Here is an 18,461-nt window from a genome sequence, read left to right as displayed (position 1 = left end):
ACTGTGCTCTCTCCGTGTCCCCCTCACACACTGTGCTCTCTCCGTGTCCCCCTCACACACTGTGCTCTCTCCGTGTCCCCCTCACACACTGTGCTCTCTCCGTGTCCCCCTCACACACTGTGCTATCTCCGTGCAGCGCACACAGCAGCGTCCTGGCCGGAGGGTCCCGCACACTGAGGTGACAGCACCGCACTACTCCACACAGCAGCAGTGTACCACAACAGAGCCCTCCCCCACACGTGACCACTCACATGACCGTGACGTCAGCGCAGGTCCTAGCGCCCACCACTAGGCTCTACCTTCCAGCCGGGAATTAAAGGCTCCGTACGAGCCGGAGATAATGCAGCAGGTTGGTCAGGGGATTTTACTGCAATGTACGTATTTAAATGAGTGTGTAGAAAAAACGAATGACAGGTGAGACATGAGCAGAGTGAGAAGAGCGCCCCAGCATCCCACTGCATTCTGAGAGCAGGTACAGTAACTGCAGCCTTCTGCTAAGCCAGCGCATTACGTGTGAGTGCTGCCCCTGTGGGGCGCAGGATGGGCCGTGGCTGGCAGCAGTGGACGGCAGGACAGGGGACTTGGCTCGCATTGATTTGCATTGTTGTTGCTGCTGCTGCTTCCTGAGATCTGCTGCATTGGGCTCTTTAACTGCAACATCCCCAGCAGTGATCTGCACAGCAGATGGGACTGTGTTATGTAAAAGCACTGCAGATCCTGCCTGCCCTCAGCCACAGCCTGCCCTCAGCCACAGCCTGCCCTCAGCCACAGCCTGCCCTCAGCCACAGCCTGCCCTCAGCCACAGCCTGCCCTCAGCCACAGCCTGCCCTCAGCCACAGCCTGCCCTCAGCCACAGCCTGCCCTCAGCCACAGCCTGCCCTCAGCCTCATCCTGCCCTCAGCCACAGCCTGCCCTCAGCCACAGCCTGCCCTCAGCCACAGCCTGCCCTCAGCCACAGCCTGCCCTCAGCCTCATCCTGCCCTCAGCCTCATCCTGCCCTCAGCCTCATCCTGCCCTCAGCCTCATCCTGCCCTCAGCCTCATCCTGCCCTCAGCCTCATCCTGCCCTCAGCCTCATCCTGCCCTCAGCCTCATCCTGCCCTCAGCCTCATCCTGCCCTCAGCCTCATCCTGCCCTCAGCCTCATCCTGCCCTCAGCCTCATCCTGCCCTCAGCCTCATCCTGCCCTCAGCCTCATCCTGCCCTCAGCCTCATCCTGCCCTCAGCCTCATCCTGCCCTCAGCCACAGCCTGCCCTCAGCCTCATCCTGCCCTCAGCCACAGCCTGCCCTCAGCCACAGCCTGCCCTCAGCCACAGCCTGCCCTCAGCCTCATCCTGCCCTCAGCCACAGCCTGCCCTCAGCCACAGCCTGCCCTCAGCCTGCCTGCCCGCCCTCAGCCTGCCTGCCCTCAGCCACATCGTGCCTGCCTGCCCTCATCCTACCTGCCTGTCCTCAGCCTCATCCTGCCTGCCCTCATCCTGCCTGTCCTCAGCCACATCCTGCCTGTCTGTCCTCATCCTGCCTGTCTGCCCTCAGCCTCATTCTGCCTGCCCTCAGCCACATCCTGCCTGCCCTCATTCTGCCTGCCTGCCCTCAGCCACATGCCTGCCTGACCTCCACCTGCCTGCCCTCCGCCTGCCTGCCCTCAGCCACATCGTGCCTGCCTGCCCTCATCCTACCTGCCTGTCCTCAGCCTCATCCTGCCTGCCCTCATCCTGCCTGTCCTCAGCCACATCCTGCCTGTCTGTCCTCATCCTGCCTGCCTGCCCTCAGCCACATCTTGCCTGCCCTCAGCCTCATTCTGCCTGCCTGACCTCCACCTGCCTGCCCTCAGCCACATCCTGCCTGCCCTCATTCTGCCTGCCTGCCCTCAGCCACAGCCTGCCCTCAACCACATGCCTGCCTGACCTCCACCTGCCTGCCTGCCCTCAGCCTCATTCTGCCTGCCTGCCCTCCGCCTGCCTGCCCACAGCCTGCCTGCCTGCCCTCAGCCTCATTCTGCCTGCCTGACCTCCACCTGCCTGCCCTCAGCCTCATTCTGCCTGCCCTCAGCCTCATTCTGCCTGCCCTCAGCCACATCATGCGATCCTGCGTGCTTGCCCTCAGCCACATCCTACCTGCCTGCTCCTCTCTCCGTGCACTGGGTTTTCTGGGGGAGGGGTGATTAAGTGTAATATGTATGCTAAACAGGTAGAGCATCTGCAGCAGTCCTCTGCTGTGAGCAGAGGAATTGACCCCTGACAGCCCCCTGTGATCAGATCTATTGGGGGCCCCATGGGGCTCAGCCCACCTCTCCCCTGTACCATCAGGTTACATTCGCCCTCAGTGCTCCAGCATTGCCTGTGAATCTGCATCAGATAATGTGTAATGGGGCTGCCCCATAGGCCATAATAACATCCAGCATGATGGCTACTGTTTGGAAACAATACTTGGATTATTTATAAAATATCTGTCATTATTATAATGATTTTTTTTTAACCGAAGACTTTTATAGTAGGATATTAGGATTGGTAATGGAAATGTGATTTTAAGCTGCAGGAAAGATGGCTAAAACTTGAAAATGACTTTGATTGGTTCATGATGTTGTCATGGTAACAGTAAGCCATCCACTGGGTACCACTTAGAGGTATGTGCACATGTGTCAGTTAAAAACTACGAGTTTTCTAGTGGGAACCCTCCTAATTTGGTAGTTTTTTTTTCTGAAGTTTTTTTTTTGCAGCGTTCTGATTGGACATTGCCTTGTGTGGAGCGGATTCCATCAGATGCTGCCTCAAACTAGTGACATTTCTTTTACTCACTTGTATATATCACCATTAAATTCCTCGACACATTACTGGCATTATCATCACTGTCCCCATTGGGGCTCACAATGTAGATTCCCTATCAGTATGTCTGTGGAATGTGAGAGGAAACCGGGGAACCCGGAGGACACCCACACAAACACGGGGAGAACATACAAACTCCTTGCAGATGTTTCCTTGGTGGGATTTGATGGTGCTAACCGCTGAGCCGACATTTTGCCCTACATGCACTTTTTTCCCTACCGGGCATTTTTAAAAACCTGAAGCAAGGGGAAAAAGCCCTCAAAATACTGAACATATGACAGCAGAGTGGTTGTACAATAGAGATAAATTTCAGGGCTTTCTTATGTAACTTTTCAAGTGCTTTTCTGACGCAGATCCACTCCAAGAAACTCCTCGTCCACACACCCCATATACTGTCAGGGATATCTGCTGCCTAAGTGGTGCAGATTTCTGCGAAATGTTCTATGACTGTAGAACCACATTTCATCCTGGACATCACGTGGATTGATGATATCACTGACTGTATATGTAGAGAGCAGCAGAGGACATTGCTTTACTGTGATTTAGATCCTTTACAATCCCAATTTCTGTCCTCCCGTCTCTTCTAGCAATTTCTTGAAAGTATAGTAATTACTGGGTTAGAAAAGTTCCAACAAACTGTCCTTCCCCTGAATGTTCCTCTCTATATCTTGTCTAGAAAAAAGCTAATGTCCCTTCTGTAAAGCATCTCCTGATGGAACCGGCTCTAAGGCTATGTTCACACTGCGCCTTTTAGACGCCCAGTTTTCCAAGATGATGCTGCTTTAGATAAACAATGGTGGTCATTTTCCTAAAGTGGCTTCACCAGGGGGTATTGCTTGCAGTGACTCTGCCTCAGGATTCTTTTACTCTATACTGCGAAAGATAGAGAGCGTGCAACACCCAAGCAGAAGCCGCCCGAAGAATGAGCCTGGCACTTCTGTTAACTGTTTCAGGCTCTCCGGATCTGTTAAAAGAAGGCCGAACATATACACGACAATGCCAATTTGACACTACTATGCACAATGTTTATTTTGTGAGGAACGTATGCAGCGTTTTCTCAGGCGGATTCCGGGCAGAATCTCCCTAAAAAAGACATTGTGTGCACATAGCCTAAACCAGGCACAGTCCAATCAGAAAAGCTCCAGGAAAAACAAAAACACTTTTGAAAATCAGTGAAGGAAAAGGAAAACTCTACCAAAAATGTCTCCAGAAAAGGCTAAAAGATAACTACTGTGTACTGACGCTTTAAATGATTCCTAGAAGTATCCCAATGGCGTCTATATTTTTGGCTTATATTAATGTTTATAAAAAATTCTTGATGCCTTGAAACTGAAAAAATTTTGTCTACCCTTGTATAGCAACAGCATGTAAAGCTGATTTAGATTGCGATGCCCAGTGCTCGGCCTCAGTGGCCACTAATGACACAGGGACTTACTGAGTCATGTCCTGCTCCTTCAGCTCCTGCTTGTTAGGGAATCCCCACAGGTATTCAGCCTGTCTAGCTGTTGTAAATCGTGCAGCTGCGGGTCGTAAACTAAATCCCCCGAGCACGCCGAAATACTCGGAGACCACCCGAGCATGCTCGGAGAAACTCGAGTAATGAGCATACTCGCTCATCAATAGTTACGACCACTAGCAACTAGCTAACTGTCACTGTATGAGTGGTCGTACCCATTGATACCTAAGGTCCTGCAATACCTGCACATGAGGAAAGAGACATAGCAAATAAGAAGAACTATACTATATTTCTAATTGGAAATATTTGCTAATATTATTATTATTATTATTATTATTACACCTACTATACATTGGGATTGGTTCTTGGAGATGGAAATACCCCTTTAAGGACAAAAGATGCCTGGTCGGTTTCATACACATCTAAAAGACATGTGCATGTACCCTTGAGGCCTTCATATACATTATGCTCAGCAAAGCAAGTAGTCCTCTGTATGGGAGCGGTGGGCCATTATGGTTGCAGCCATGTAATGTGTATGGCTTGTTGTAGTCCAATTTGTTTTGACCATCTCAGTGACCTGCGATACGTGGACAAGTTCAGGCAGCACAACTGCTCTGCAGCACATGGGATTCGGGTCCATGAATAGCAGCTGCTCTGCAGCACATGGGATTCGGGTCCATGAATAGCAGCTGCTCTGCAGCACATGGGATTCGGGTCCATGAATAGCAGCTGTTCTGCAGCACATGGGATTCGGGTGCATGAATAGCAGCTGCTCTGCAGCACATGGGATTCGGGTCCATGAATAGCAACTGTTCTGCAGCACATGAGATTCGGGTGCATGAATAGCAGCTGCTCTGCAGCACATGGGATTCGGGTGCATGAATAGCAGCTGCTCTGCAGCACATGGGATTCGGGTCCATGAATAGCAGCTGTTCTGCAGCACATGAGATTCGGGTCCATGAATAGCAGCTGCTCTGCAGCACATGGGATTCGGGTCCATGAATAGCAGCTGTTCTGTAGCACATGAGATTCGGGTGCATGAATAGCAGCTGCTCTGCAGCACATGGGATTCGGGTCCATGAATAGCAGCTGTTCTGCAGCACATGAGATTGGGGTCCATGAATAGCAGCTGCTCTGCAGCACATGGGATTCGGGTCCATGAATAGCAGCTGTTCTGCAGCACATGGGATTGGGGTCCATGAATAGCAGCTGTTCTGTAGCACATGAGATTCGGGTGCATGAATAGCAGCTGTTCTGTAGCACATGGGATTCGGGTCCATGAATAGCAGCTGTTCTGTAGCACATGAGATTCGGGTGCATGAATAGCAGCTGCTCTGCAGCACATGGGATTCGGGTCCATGAATAGCAGCTGTTCTGCAGCACATGAGATTGGGGTCCATGAATAGCAGCTGCTCTGCAGCACATGGGATTCGGGTCCATGAATAGCAGCTGTTCTGCAGCACATGGGATTGGGGTCCATGAATAGCAGCTGTTCTGTAGCACATGAGATTCGGGTGCATGAATAGCAGCTGTTCTGTAGCACATGGGATTCGGGTCCATGAATAGCAGCTGTTCTGTAGCACATGGGATTGGGGTCCATGAATAGCAGCTGCTCTGCAGCACATGGGATTCGGGTCCATGAATAGCAGCTGCTCTGCAGCACATGGGATTCGGGTCCATGAATAGCAGCTGCTCTGCAGCACATGGGATTCGGGTCCATGAATAGCAGCTGTTCTGTAGCACATGAGATTCGGGTGCATGAATAGCAGCTGTTCTGTAGCACATGGGATTCGGGTCCATGAATAGCAGCTGTTCTGCAGCACATGGGATTCGGGTCCATGAATAGCAGCTGTTCTGCAGCACATGGGATTCGGGTCCATGAATAGCAGCTGTTCTGTAGCACATGAGATTCGGGTGCATAAATAGCAGCTGTTCTGCAGCCCATGGGATTCGGGTCCATGAATAGCAGCTGTTCTGCAGCACATGGGATTCGGGTGCATGAATAGCAGCTGTTCTGTAGCACATGAGATTCGGGTGCATGAATAGCAGCTGTTCTGCAGCCCATGGGATTCGGGTCCATGAATAGCAGCTGTTCTGCAGCACATGAGATTCGGGTGCATGAATAGCAGCTGTTCTGCAGCACATGGGATTCGGGTGCATGAATAGCAGCTGTTCTGTAGCACATGAGATTCGGGTGCATGAATAGCAGCTGTTCTGTAGCACATGGGATTCGGGTGCATGAATAGCAGCTGTTCTGCAGCACATGGGATTCGGGTGCATGAATAGCAGCTGTTCTGCAGCACATGGGATTCGGGTGCATGAATAGCAGCTGTTCTGCAGCACATGGGATTCGGGTGCATGAATAGCAGCTGTTCTGCAGCACATGAGATTCGGGTGCATGAATAGCAGCTGTTCTGCAGCACATGGGATTCGGGTGCATGAATAGCAGCTGTTCTGCAGCACATGGGATTCGGGTGCATGAATAGCAGCTGTTCTGCAGCACATGGGATTCGGGTCCATGAATAGCAGCTGTTCTGCAGCACATGGGATTCGGGTCCATGAATAGCAGCTGTTCTGCAGCACATGGGATTCGGGTCCATGAATAGCAGCTGTTCTGCAGCACATGGGATTCGGGTGCATGAATAGCAGCTGTTCTGCAGCACATGGGATTCGGGTCCATGAATAGCAGCTGTTCTGCAGCACATGGGATTCGGGTCCATGAATAGCAGCTGTTCTGCAGCACATGGGATTCGGGTCCATGAATAGCAGCTGTTCTGCAGCACATGGGATTCGGGTGCATGAATAGCAGCTGTTCTGCAGCACATGGGATTCGGGTGCATGAAAAGCAGCTGTTCTGCAGCACATGGGATTCGGGTCCATGAATAGCAGCTGTTCTGCAGCACATGAGATTCGGGTCCATGAATAGCAGCTGCTCTGCAGCACATGGGATTCGGGTCCGTGAATAGCAGCTGTTCTGCAGCACATGGGATTGGGGTCCATGAATAGCAGCTGTTCTGCAGCACATGGGATTGGGGTCCATGAATAGCAGCTGCTCTGCAGCACATGGGATTGGGGTCCATGAATAGCAGCTGTTCTGCAGCACATGGGATTCGGGTGCATGAATAGCAGCTGTTCTGCAGCAAATTCTGATGATGGGCTCCCTCTGAACTCATTGGATTGTAAATGTGGTGTATAAAGCATCTGCAAATTGCTTCCTTAAAAAAAAATATATATGCCATATATACTCGAGTATAAGCCGACCCAAGTATAAGCCGAGACCGCTAATTTTGCCACAAAAAACTGGGAAAACTTAATGACTCGAGTATAAGTCTAGGGTGGAAAATGCAGCATCCTACCGGTAAATGTCAAAAATTAAAAATAGATACCAATAAAAGTAAAATTAATTGAGATATCAGTAGGTTAAAGGGAACCTGTCACCCCGTTTTTTCAGTATGAGATAAAAATACCATTAAATAGGGCCTGAGCTGTGCTGGACAATAGTGTATTTTGTGTACCCTATTGTCCAGCACAGCTCAGGCCCTATTTAATAATATTTTTATCTCATACTGAAAAAACGGGGTGACAGGTTCCCTTTAAGTGTTTTTGAATATCCATATTGAATCAGGAGCCCCATAAGATACTCCATACAAAATACACCCCATATAATGCTCCATAAAGATTATTACGGGCCCCATAAGATGCTCCATATTAAAATATGCCCTATATAATGCTGCATAAAAGGTTAATGATGCCCCATAAGATGCTGCATGGAATATTATGCCCCATATAATGCTGCACAAAGGTTGATGGCCCCATAAGATGCTCCATAAAATATTATGCCCCATATGCTGCTGCTGCAATAAAAAAAAAAATGATACTCATCTGTCATCGCTGGGGGTCTGGTACCGGTGTCCTGAGCCGGCGGGCACACCTGTGCACTATGGGGGCCAGGTGCCGGGGTCGCCGCTGGCTCAGGACACCGGCACTTGCGATATTCACCTGTGCCCCATTCCACCGCCATGCGTCGCTGTGACTTCCGGGTCTCTGCAGTGACTGTTCAGGCAGAGGGTGCGCACTAACCACATCATCACGACCTCTGACTTGAACGTCACAGCCAGAGAACGCGGAAGACACAGCACGGCAGTGGAACGGGGACAGGTGAATATCGCATGGCTCACCCTCTCCCGTCATACTCATCCCCTCCTGGCGCGTTCTCTGCTTCTCAGATGGTCTCTGGTGCCGGCAGCTTGTTCCTGTGTTCAGCGGTCACATGGTACTGCTCATTAAAGTAATGACTATACGCTGCACGCCTAATGGAGTGGAGTCGCGTCCATATTTATTACTTTAATGAACGGTACCACATGACCGCTGAACACAGGAAGAGCTGCGGGCGCCGTAGACCATCGGAGAGGCAGGGGAGTGCAGAGACCGTGCCAGGAAAAGGTGAGTATGATGTGACAGCCGCCACTCCTGCTGCTTCCCCTCCTCCGCCGACCCCCTGGGACAATGACTCGAGTATAAGCCGAGAGGGGCACTTTTAGCCTAAAAAAAATAGGCTGAAAATCTCTGCTTATACTTGAGTATATAGGGTATATATATATTGTGGCTTTCTTCTGTGTGACTTGGTGTCACTGCCGGTTGTCAGGTGTATTATGTCTCTAACAGCGAATATACTCGTTACTCGAGATTTCCCGAGCACGCTCGGGTGTCCTCTGAGTACTTTTTAGTGCTCGGAAATTTAGTTTTTATTGCCGCAGCTGAATGATTTACATCTGTTAGCCAGCATAAGTACATGTGGGGGTTGCGTGGTTGCTAGGGAATCCACACATGTACTTATGCTGGCTAACAGATGTAAATCATTCAGCTGAGGTGATGAAAACTAAATCTCCGAGCACTAAAAAATACTCGGAGGACCCCCGAGCGTGCTCGGGAAATCTCGAGTAACGAGTATATTCACTCATCACTAGCAGCTACCCTAAGACGGATAACATGACTGGGGTCTCTCTTCTGTTTCTACTGCTCACCTGTCTGCATATGGCACAACAGGGAGGTGGGCTTACAGATCAGGAGCTATACATGCTGGAAAGTGAGGAGAAATAAAGTTCCAGTGCCTATAATACTGGCAGAATGCTGAGGAAGGAGAACAGTCCATTCAAAATTTCTGCATCGGGGGATAAGGACAGTGATTTTTTTTTTTCATTGCCAACAGTTGATTTTCCATTTGATCTTATGGTCTCTTATGCTTTTATTGGTACTGAAGCAGTGCAGCTTTCTCATGAGCCGAGTTCTGAAACCTAGAAAAACAAAATCCACCCTAAAATCCATACAGATTTATTTTCTTTGTACCAATTGGGCCTTTAAAAAAGTTCAAATAATTGTGTAATCTGCACTAAAATCTCCAGCATCTGAACATGCCTTTTTAAAGGTGGATGTCCTAAATCGCAATGTGGTTTTATAATAATGTACACATTTATTCCCATTTTAAATCTACCCTCTTTTTGCACATATCACTCCGTAAAGATGACCCTTCGAGCGCTATTTACCTTCAGTTGCCATTAGCACCATGGTTCCAGCTCATAGTTGGCCATTCGCAGAGCAGTCTGTCTCCACTGTTATCCTGCCAGCATCACTTTTCTCTGGCATGTCTAGAACTGAGTTTCTATTGTGAGGGATAATGTCACAGAAAGAGGTGGAATACCTTTATACTGCCTAGGAGGAGCATTGTGCTTCAGGTTGGGTCTGTGTATAGGGGTTTGTGAGGAGAGATATACTGCAGTATGGGGCTCTGTGTACAGGGGCGGAGATGAATTGATTTTGTGTGTTGCCTGCTGATGAGAGAACCATGATGTTAAACTACAAATGCCAACTTATTGTTGCATATAACAAAGGATTATCTTTTGCTGTATGCATTAGTAGAGCAGCATTTGCAACTTAAAGAGAATCTGTCACCTATTTCGTATATAAACTGCGGCCACCGCCATCAGGGGCTTATCTACAGCATTCTGTAATGTTGTAGATAAGCCCCCCGATGTAACCTGCCTGTTGAGGTCAAAGCAAAATACTGCAGTGCGCAGGCGCCGGGAAAGGTCAGAGAGGCCCGGTGCTTGCGCACTGCAGTACTTTATGCTGTCCTCAACAGGGCAAATCAGTACGCCTGTGCAGGAACTGCAGCAGGAAGCAAAGAAGAGGACATCATCCTATGAAGATGGGAGGCGCCGGACCGTGACGCCCATCGGACCAGACCGAACCGGGACCGCCCGTGGGTGAGTATAATATAACCTGCTTTTGTTATCTTTCAGGATACATCGGGGGCTCATCTACAGCATTACAGAATGCTGTAGATAAGCCCCTAATGGCGGTGACCGCAGAGTATATACGAAATATGAGGTGACAGATTCCCTTTTAACATAACATCAGCCTACAAGATGCAAGGAACACAGCCCACACTGCCCAGTAATTACATGCTCCATTTTGTAGGAGTGCAGGAGAGTTGAGCCGTGCTACAACCAGCTAATGATTTAAACCCACATATGCAACTATACTGATGTAGATGGCAGAACATAAAATTGGTTAGGGAGAGTACTGTAAAGAAGCAGAGTGTGCAGAATAATAAGAGGAATTCTGCACTTAGATTTAGATTGATGATAACTCGGAGAGGTGAAACGCACAAGAGCAGGGTCCGCAGCGCTGAGAAGCAATTCCCGCTGGGAAATGTAGTTTTGTCAGTGTAAGAATAGGACTGCTCATTCAGCTACAGAGGGTGAAATAAGTATTTCTCATGTCACCAATTTTTTTAAGTAAATCTATTTCTAAAGGTGCTATTGATATGAAATTCTCACCAGATGTCGGTAACAACCCATCCAATCCACACAGGCAAAGAAATCAAATCACGAATGTCCATAAATTAAATTATGTGTAATAATGAGAAAAGACACAGGGGAAAAGTATTGAACTGATATAGAAAGAGAAGTGCAAAAAGCCATGGAAAGTTATTACACCAGCAGAAATCTATCAGTAATTAGAAAGCAATCCTGCCACTTAGTGAAAAATATCAGCTGGTTGAACTGATGGCCAATAAAAAGGTGTCTCATTACCAAGGTGCAACACAAGAAACAAACCAGCCCTTGTAAGGGACAAAAATAAGGCCATGTTCACACTTTGCGGTTTTTACCGCGAAACCGCGGCGATTTTGATGCTGCGGGTCCGCAGCAGTTTCCATTGCGTTTACATTTACATGTAAACCCTATGGAAACCGCAAACCGCTGTGCACATGCTGCGGGAAAAACCGCGCAGAAACGCCGCGGTTTACAACCCGCAGCATGTCACTTCTTTGTGCAGAATCGCTGCGATTCTGCACACATAGAAATGCATTGAACCGCTTACTTCCCGCATGGGGCTGTAAGCGGATAATGTGCGGGTGGTACCCGGGGTGGAGGAGAGGAGACTCTCCTCCAGGCCCTGGGAACCATATTTGGGGTAAAAAAAAGAATAAAAATAAAAAATCATGTTATACTCACCTCTCAGCGCTGCACGCGGCCGGCCGGTCAGAGTTGCTGTGTGAACAGGACCTGCGGTGACGTCGCGGTCACATGACCGTGACGTCGCAGTCACATGACCGTGACGTCACAAAGGGTCCTTCTCGCACATCATCTTTGGAACCGGACCGCCGGGTGCAGCGCCGAGGAGATCGAGACGTCCGAGGGTGAGTATATAAACTTTTTTTTTATTTTAACATTACTATTGATGCTGCATATTGCTGCATATGCAGCATCAATAGTATAGGAGTAATCCCGCAGCGGAAACCGCGGAACAAACCGCTATAAATCTGCAGGGATAACCGCAGCGGTTTTGCCCTGCAGATTTATCAAATCTGCTGCGGGAGAACCCGCAGAGGTCACCCGCAAAGTGTGAACATGGCCTAAGACTGAGAGGAGACTAGCTGTCTACAAATATCTCAAGGGCTGTCACATTGTAGAGCGGGGGTGGGGAACCTTTTTCCAGCTGGGGGCCATTTTGAAATTTCTACCATCATCCGGGGGCCACATAAAAATGATCACCTTGAAAATTACCCCGGTATATTTAGCCAAACAATTAATTATGGTAACTAACCCCTAATGTGATGACTGGAGCTGCTTCTCTTTGGTGCAGTTGTGATGTTAGGTGATGCTGATCATGTTGCTTCTCACAGCTGCTTTTCCAGGGGTGGAATGAAGATCACAGGGGGGCACAGAAATCACGGGGGGGGGGCACAAAGATCAAAGGTGGGCGCAGAGATCACGGAGGGAGGGGGCACAAAGATCAGAGGATGGCACATTGCTGGGGGGCACAGAGATCACGGAGGGGCACATAGCTGGGGGGAACAGATCACAGGGGGCATATAGCTGGAGGGAACAGAAATCACAGGGGGCATATAGCTGGAGAGCACAGAAATCACGGGGGGACAAGGATCAAAGGAGGACACATAGCTGGGGGCACAGAGATCACGGAGGGGCACATAGCTGGAGGGGACAGATCACATGGAAGCACAAATATTGCAGGGGGGCACAGGGATCACAGGGGGGGCACATAGATCACAGGGGGGCACCAAGCTGGGAGCCATATAGATCACAGGGATGTACATAGCTGGGGGGCACCGAGATCACAGGGGGCATACAGCTGGAGGGCACAGAAATCACAGGGGGAATAGAGATCACAGGGGGGCACAGAGATCACAGGGGGGCATATGTCTGCAGGGGGCAGAGAGATCTCGGGAACAGAGATCACTGGGAGGCACAGAAATCAAGGGCACATAGCTTGGGGGCACAGGGATCACAGGAGGGGCACAGCTGACATGGGGGCACATAGCTGGGAGGCACAGAGATCACAGGGGGCTTATAGTTGGGGGAGCAAAGAGATCATATTGGGGCACATAGCGGGGGGCACAGAGATCACAGTGGGCAAATATCTGAGGGACACAGATCACCTGCAGACACAGAGCTGCCAGCACAGAGATCGCTCTGCACTCTCTGGCAGCAGCTTCTCTTCTGGGACAGGAGGACGGGAGAGCATTCGGCGCTAGCCCTGCCCACGCTGGCTCTAGCCCTGCTCATGCTGGCTCTAGCCCTGCTTACCCTGATGACATCATTCATGTGCACGGCATGCAGCGTTTTGTGATGAACGCTGCATGCCATGCACTTGGAGTTAAAGGGCCGGCAGCTGGCAGGATGCGGCTGCTGCCCGGGCATTGCGGACTCCGGGGACCTTCCTGCGGGCCGCATGAAAAGCCACCGGGCCAGAGGTTCCCCACCCCTGTTGTAGAAGGATCATCTTTATTCTCATTTGTGTAATGAAAGACTAGAAGCAATGGGATGAAACTGAATGGGAGGAGACACAGATTTGATATTAGAAAAAATAGAATTATTCTTACCGTTAATTCGGTTTCTAGTAACCCACCACGACAGCACACCTGGAGGATGTTACCCCTTTCCTAATAGGGACAGGAAATGACAAAGAGGTTAAATAACCCCTCCCTCATCCTCCCCCTCAGTGTTATTATAAAGGACCACAGGAGAAGGAATGCTTCAAATTATATTTATTCTTTCCAGAACGTATATTAAGCAAAGGGAGGGATTACTCCTGCTGTCGTGGTGGGTTACTAGAAACCGAATTAACGGTTAGGGTACTGTCACACAGTGCAATTTTGATCGCTACGACGGTACGATTCGTGACGTTCTAGCGATATCGTTACGATATCGCAGTGTCTGACACGCAGCAGCGATCAGGGACCCTGCTGAGAATCGTACGTCGTAGCAGATCGTTTGGAACTTTCTTTTGTCGCTTGATCACCCGCTGACATCGCTGGATCATTGTGTGTGACACCGATCCAGCGATGTGTTCGCTTGTAACCAGGGTAAACATCAGGTAACTAAGCGCAGGGCCGCGCTTAGTAACCCGATGTTTACCCTGGTTACCAGCGTAAACGTAAAAAAAACAAACAGTACATACTCACATTCCGGTGTCTGTCCTCCGGCGTCTCAGCTTCTCTGCACTGTGAGCGCCTGCCGGCCGGAAAACGAGCACAGCGGTGACGCGGTGACGTCACCGCTCTGCTTTCCGGCTATGGCGCTTACACAGTGGGGAGAAGCAGAACGCCGGGGGACAGACACCGGAATGTAAGTATGTACTGTTTGTTTTTTTTACGTTTACGCTGGTAACCAGGGTAAACATCGGGTTACTAAGCGCGGCCCTGCGCTTAGTAACCCGATGTTTACCCTGGTTACCCGGGGACTTCTGCATCGCTCCAGCGCCGTGATTGCAAAGTGTGACCGCAGTCTACGACGCTGGAGCGATAATCATACGACGCTGCGACGTCACGGATCGTGCCGTCGTAGCAATCAAAATTGCACTGTGTGACAGTACCCTAAGAATAATTCTATTTTCTCTAGTAACCCCCCCACGACAGCACACCTGGAGCAGTACCCAAGAGTAATATTTAGGGAGGGACTATAGCTCTAAGGACTTTTTCTCCGAAGGCCAAGTCTTCCTTTGACATCAGGTCTAGCCTGTAATGTTTGGAAAATGTATGGACCGAGGACCACGTGGCAGCTCTGCAAATTTGCTCAATGGAAGCACTGGCTTTCTCGGCCCAGGAGACAGCTGTTGCTCTGGTAGAATGAGCTGTGAATTTTTCTGGCGGTGGAAGCCCTTGGATCTGGTAAGCCTCCTAGATTGCTCTCTTGATCCAGTTGGCAATTGTAGATTTGGAAGTCTTCTTCCCCTTATTCTGTCCGTGAAGATGAATAAACAAATTCTGATCCTTTCTAATTTTGTCTGAAACTTGAAGATAATAAAGTACCGCTCTCCGAACGTCCAAAGTATGGAACTGTTGTTCTTCCTCATTCTTTGGTTCCTGATAGAAGGAAGGGAGAATTATCTCCTGCGACTTGTGGAATTCAGACACGACCTTTGGGAGAAAGGATGGATCCAAACGCAGAATAAGTCTATCTTGTAGAATCTTCATGTAGGGCTCATTGATTGACAGGGCCTGTAGTTCACCTACTCTCCTGGCTGTAGTTATTGCTACCAGGAAGGTGGTTTTCCAGGCCAGTCTATCCATTCCTATTGAAGACAAGGGTTCAAAAGGTGGGAGTGTAAGTCCTTTTAGGACTATATTGAGGTCCCAGGATGGGACTATATTTATGGATCTTGGAGATATGTGGGATGCTGCCCTCATAAATCTTCTTATCCATCTGTGTTCGGCTAAAGGCTGGTCAAAATACGAACTCAGGGCCGCCACCTGTACCTTGAGGGTGCTGGGTCTGAGACCTTTTTCTAGCCCATCTTGTAAAAAATCCAAGATCCTGGCTAGGTTCGGCAGGTGTGGGTTAGGCCGATCAGGAGCACACCATGTGATAAAAGTCTTCCATACTTTCTGATAGATGGAATTGGTTACTGTCTTTCGGCTCTTCTGTAGCGTTCTAATGACGTTTTTTGATAGCCCTCTGGTCCTCAGAATTGAGAATTCAGAAGCCAGGCATTCAGGTGAAATTTCTCGGGATCTGGGTGAAGTATTGGACCCTGATAGCACTACCCCCGGTCAGGAACCTTCTCTATCGGTCCATCCACTCTTAGGCTGATGAGTGTCCCGAACCAGCTTCTTTTGGGCCAAAATGGAGCCACTAGGATTACCCTGATCTTTTCTGTCCTTATCTTTTGTAGGACCTTTGGTAGAATTGGTAACGGTGGAAAAGCATATGCCAGTGAGAATGTCCATGGTTGGGCCAATGCGTCCACACCTAGCCCCGGATTGGTTGGATCTAGTGAGAAAAATTGGTCCACCTTTTGTGTTCTGTTTGCGAATAGGTCCACTTCTGGCTGTCCCCACTTCCTGGCCAAAATTTGAAAAATTTCCGGGTCAAGACCCCATTCTCCTGGATGGATTCTTTCTCTGCTCAGGAAGTCGGCCTGTATATTTATTTCCCCTTTTATGTGTAGGGCCGAAAGTGAGAGAACATGTTCTTCGGCCCAGGAAAATATTCTGGTTGATATGGCCTTTAGATCCTCGTGTCTTGTACTTCCCTGATGGCGAAGGTGGGCAACTGTTATCATGTTGTCCGAGTAGATTTTGATATGGGAATTTTGAACAAGAGCTACTGCTGCTTTGAGAACTTCCTCCACCGCTTTTAGTTCTCTGATGTTCGAGGATCGATGGCTTATCTCGTCTGACCAGTCCCCTTGAAATATGTGCTGGGCCACCGTAGCTCCCCAACCTCTCTCGCTGGCATCTACTGTTATAGAGATTGCTGGATCCTGCGACCAGGGAACTCCTTTGATTAAGTTCTCCTTTCGTAGCCACCACGTTAAAGAGGATTTTACATGTGGTGGTATTCTGATCTTTTTGTCCAGAGAATCTGGGGATCCGTCCCAGTTTGACAGAATATGAGTTTGGAGAACTCTGGTGTGGGCTTGTGCCCATGACACCATCTGGATGCATGATGTCATGGACCCGAGAACTGACATGGCCCATCTTAGAGAGACTATCTTCTTGTCCCGCAACATTCTTATTTTTGCTGTAAGCAAGGTCCGTTTTTGTTCTGGTAAGAAAGATGTTTGGCTGTGAGAGTCCAGTAGGACTCCTAAAAAGACCTTTGATGTTGACGGAACCATATCCGATTTCTTGTGGTTCACTATCCAGCCTAGGGACGATAAGATCTGGACTGTCTTTTGAAGGTGTTCTTGTAGAATGGGAACTGAGGGAGCCACTATCAGGAGGTCGTCGAGGTATGGAATTATGCATATTTGTTGACCTCTGATGTAGGCCGCTACTTCGGACATGATCTTTGTGAAGATCCTCGGGGCTGAGGATAGCCCAAACGGGAGGACATTGAATTGAAAATGGTCTATGTCTTTTCCCCTGGCGACTGCAAACCTTAGGAATTTTCGATAAGTTGGATGGATTGGGACGTGGTAATATGCATCCTGTAGATCTATGTTCGCCATGACGAAATCTTGTCCTATGAGGGGTACCGTAGATCTTACTGATTCCATCTTGAACCTTCTGTAGGCAACGTATTGATTCAGAGGTTTTAGGTTGATTATCACTCGATGGGACCCATTTGGTTTCTTTATTAGAAATAAATTTGAATAATGCCCTCTGTTCCTCTCGTTCTCCGGGACTGAGGAGATCACATTGTTGGCTAGGAGATCTTGTACTCCCGCTATCAATGTGGATTGTAGCTTTGGTGTGGGTAAAGATGTTGTTTTTGACATCTTTTGAGGATATGATATCAACTCTATTTTTATTCCGTCTCTGACTGATGTTAAAGGGACTCTGTCACCTGAATTTGGAGGGAACAATTTTCAGCCATAGGGGCGGGGTTTTTGGGTGTTTGATTCACCCTTTCCTTACCCGCTGGCTGCATGCTGGCTGCAATATTGGATTGAAGTTCATTCTCTGTCCTCCATAGTACACGCCTGCGTAAGGCAAGATTTGCCTTACGCAGGCGTGTACTACGGAGGACACAGCATGAACTTCAATCCAATATTGCAGCCAGCATGCAGCCAGCGGTTAAGGAAAGGGTGAATCAAACACCCAAAAACCCCGCCCCTATGGCTGAAAATTGTTCCCTCCAAATTCAGGTGACAGAGTCCCTTTAAGGTCCATTGGTCTGAGCAGATTGTTTGCCAGTATGGGAGGAAGTTTGAGATACGACCCCCTACCATGGCGGCGTCATTGTTTTCTTTGATTTTGGGGTTGGGAAAGAAAGGGATTTCTGTCTTTCCCTCCTTTTGGATAACTCCAACGCCCCGACTTGCCCTTCCCTCTGTATTGAGGAGTATGTTCTTGTTGAGAGCGAAAGGGTCTCTTCCTAGGGTTTCTAGGTTCTGGCAATGTCTTCTTTTTGTCTGAAGCCTTCTCCAGTAGATCATCCAGGGCGGGCCCAAACATATATTTTCCTTTAAAAGGAATAGAACACAGCCTCATTTTTGAAGTCATGTCCCCAGACCAAGATCTCAGCCAGAGTGCTCGTCTTACGGAATTTGACAACCCTGATGATCTTGCTGCCACCCTCACTGATTCAGCTGAGGCATCTGCTAGAAATCCAGTCGCTTTCTGGAAGATAGGAAGAGAGGCTAGAATATCTTCTCTGGGAGTGCCTGAGGACAGGTGCTCTTCTAGTTGCCCCAGCCAGCGGTGCATTG

General features: G+C 49.1%; 1 protein-coding gene across 2 annotated transcripts in view; it reads left to right on the top strand.

Annotated features, from left to right (window-relative positions):
- Positions 1-239: 239 nt before the first annotated feature.
- Positions 240-18,461, top strand: part of ASPHD2 (aspartate beta-hydroxylase domain containing 2) — a 174,948-nt gene continuing 156,726 nt past the window's right edge. Inside the window, exon 1 of one of the 2 annotated variants that reach the window (XM_077295478.1) lies at positions 240-349. The gene's annotated coding sequence lies outside the window, so the exon portion shown is untranslated. Of the gene's footprint in view, positions 473-18,461 lie in introns of both variants that reach the window. The other variant, XM_077295487.1, reaches the window with a different exon arrangement.

The sequence above is a fragment of the Ranitomeya variabilis genome, chromosome 1 (assembly GCF_051348905.1).
Source record: "Ranitomeya variabilis isolate aRanVar5 chromosome 1, aRanVar5.hap1, whole genome shotgun sequence".
Classification (NCBI taxonomy): domain Eukaryota; kingdom Metazoa; phylum Chordata; class Amphibia; order Anura; family Dendrobatidae; genus Ranitomeya; species Ranitomeya variabilis.
Note: the sequence above shows the minus strand (reverse complement) of the source record. Positions and strands in the feature narration are given on the sequence as shown.